The following is a 3,194-nucleotide window of genomic DNA, read 5'->3' as shown; positions in this document are numbered from 1 at the left end:
GTTGTATATATATATATATATATATATATACAATATATATAAATATATATATATATATATATATATACAATATATATACATATGTATGCATGTGTATGTATATATATGTGTGTGTGTGTGTGTATCTATATGCATATCATATAGATTCTTTTATTCTTTTACTTGTTTCAGTCATTTGACTGCGGCCATGCTGGAGCACCGCCTTTAAAAGTAGGGAACGCTTTACAAATTTGCGTGTCATACTTGCGCAGAGGCCATGCTAATCTTCTCTCTATCGTTCCAATTTTAGCATATATATATATAAGAGTTCTTGCTAGAAACCTTAATCATTTAGTTTTCTTCTTATTTAACCCTTATTTTTCCTTCTATTTTGAAACGGTAATGATTCTTGTTTTATTTTCTTTTATTCTCCGCTATCCAATGCACTGTGCTTATTGTTGTTGCATGTTCTCCATCATTTTATCTATTTGAGTTTTATAATTCCATTTAATCAATGAATATTTCAAATTCAAAATGAGGAGCTATTAGTATTGTACAAAGCTTTATTATTGGGAGATATCCATCTGTGTGCCGCTAGATTTTTTAATGTTCTGTTTTGAAACCTAAATCATAAAGAACGCATGTGCTAGAATCATAAAATGTCTAATGAAGATATTGACGTAGGAGCCAATTGGTGTAAAATAACCCGTGTTCATGGGCTACAACAAATATTTCTCAAATGATCTTATACAACTGCACTCTATACTTGGATACCTTTTAAATTGGCTTGCTACATTCTTAATACCGTTTCCCTTGCTTGAATTTGATGAAATGACCGAATTTTCGTTGAAGTCAATTCCGTTTGTCGAAGTTTCCTTACTTTTGAAAAAGCGTCATAGTTTAATAGATATGCAGCGGAGTTAAACAGAATATTAGAATTTTCTAAGGATCCGGGAGTTTCTTTTATACATGAAATGATTAATGTTTAAGGTGAATTTCTAATCTACAATTTTATCAGAATAAATTACAATTATTTAAAGTTGTCCGCTTCCTCGAGGGAAAACATTTACGCTGTTTTCACTTCCCTTCTTTTTCGAAATATTATCTCGATCGTATCTGATGGATATTGTGCGACTAACATGTTTGATAACAGTATTGATAAACTCACTCACACGAACACCATATTGATAGAGTTAGATAGAGAGAGTTAAGGAAGAGGGAGGAGAAACAGATTTTCAAAGATAATTTAATAGAAAGACATATAAATTGATCGATAGATAATAGATACATATGTTAGGAAATAAAGAGAGTTATATTTCGAAAGAAATATTAAATGATATCTAGATAAATATAGAGGAAGTTGGTAAATTTTGATTGACAGATAATAAATAGACTAAAAAAGAAATATGAATGTGTGAATGTACGTATGCATGTATGTATGTATGTATGTATGTATTATGTTAGCATGTATGTGTTTATGTATGTATGTATGTATGTATGTATGTATGTATGTATGTATGCATGTATGTATGTATGTATGTATCTTCGTATGTATTTATGTATGCATGTGTATATGCAACAAGTAACAAGTAAAAGATAAAAGACTGAAACAAGTAAAAGATAAAAAGATAGATAACCATCTAACTGATTTACTAATCGATTGTTTGATTAGTCGTTCAGCTAATCAGTCAATCACCTAATGGCGATCAAAGGACTCTGGCGAAACTGTTTGATTGATTGATTGATTGACTGATTAACTGAATGAATAGTGAAAAATTCGATTAGTCAGTTGGTTAAATGGTTATCTACTTGATCGATAATAATAAAAGAAGTGAAACAGAATCAGTGCGTGTGTATATTCGTGGCATAATCACCCTCCAAAGATGCAATACACACACACACACACACACACACACTTAAACACACACATATATACACACACACGCACGCAAACACACATACATACATATATGTGTGTGTATGTGAGTGCGTGCGGGTGTGCATATGTGTGTGTTTAAAAGGCATTAAGAATAGGAATGGAGAATTATAATCTCAAAAACTTGTTTATTGCTGCATTATATACAATACATTTACTTTTAATCTCTGTCTGACACGTGTCTGTGCTGCATAGATATCCAAAGATGTAGCATTTAGTTGCATCCGGCTGCTTCAGTTTCATTATAAGTCAATCGATTATATACGTATCTATGCAGCATTATTCAAGGTATTACCACTACGGTGTTTTGAAGCGAACTAAAGAGTTCTGTGTTTGATAGTCTTATACTAATTAAAATTCAGGAGGAGGATATATTTTTTCTAATGTAGAAGATAGTAGAGGTTGTTGTAAAATACGACATGTTATTAAAATTTGTTATCTTATAAATCTAGAGTGACCCTTAAAATTTTAAAGGGAATAACATTAAAGTAAACTTGGTAGTCAAAGAAATCTTAACTATATCGAAATTCGTTTCGCCCATAAGCCACACAAGATACATATAGAAAGAGCCTTAAGGATAAATAGATAAATTAAAAGGAAGAGAGTTAGAAACTGAAATAAAGATTAAAAAAGAAATTAAAATTAAAAAAGTGGATGGATTTGACATAATGTTTATAGATTGGTAATTCTTCTTTGTAACTTTATGCAAGTAATACCTTATTAAAACTTCCTATTTTGGGAAATATCAAACACCAACAAAGCTTAGCAGCCGGAGAAGCCTTCACTAGGTCAAAATTTGTTTCGCCCAACCACTACATAAGATAGAAAGAGAGAGAAATTTAAAGATAAATAGATGTATTAAGAGGAATTAAGAGAGTTAGGAACAGAAGCCACAATAACAAAATTATAAACAATTAAATTATGCTTCGAAGAAATCTACCATATTTCCATCTCTAGATACAAATTACTGAATCATTGACATGAATTAGCCCGGAGATGTCGGCATATTTCCATGAAATTGTTCAAATATTTCCCAAATAAATATTGTAAATATATTACTGCCGGAGGGATACACTGATGACTTACCTAGACGAAAATTTCAGATTTACTATAATTAGGTTTTAATAATCTAACAATTAACATCACTTTTTATGTTTATATACATACATACGTGCATCCATCTCTCACTTTCTCTCTTTTTTTCTGTCTGTCTGTCTGTCTGTCTGTCTGTCTGTCTGTCTCTCTCTCTCTCTCTCTCTCTCTCTCTCTCTCTCTCTCT

At 31.1% G+C, this 3,194-nt stretch overlaps 1 pseudogene; it reads right to left on the bottom strand.

Annotated features, from left to right (window-relative positions):
* Positions 1-206: 206 nt before the first annotated feature.
* Positions 207-304, bottom strand: LOC128247160 (U6 spliceosomal RNA; annotated as a pseudogene).
* Positions 305-3,194: the final 2,890 nt, after the last annotated feature.

The sequence above is a fragment of the Octopus bimaculoides genome, chromosome 2 (assembly GCF_001194135.2).
Source record: "Octopus bimaculoides isolate UCB-OBI-ISO-001 chromosome 2, ASM119413v2, whole genome shotgun sequence".
NCBI classification, from domain to species: domain Eukaryota; kingdom Metazoa; phylum Mollusca; class Cephalopoda; order Octopoda; family Octopodidae; genus Octopus; species Octopus bimaculoides.
This window is presented reverse-complemented; position numbering and strand designations above follow the sequence as displayed.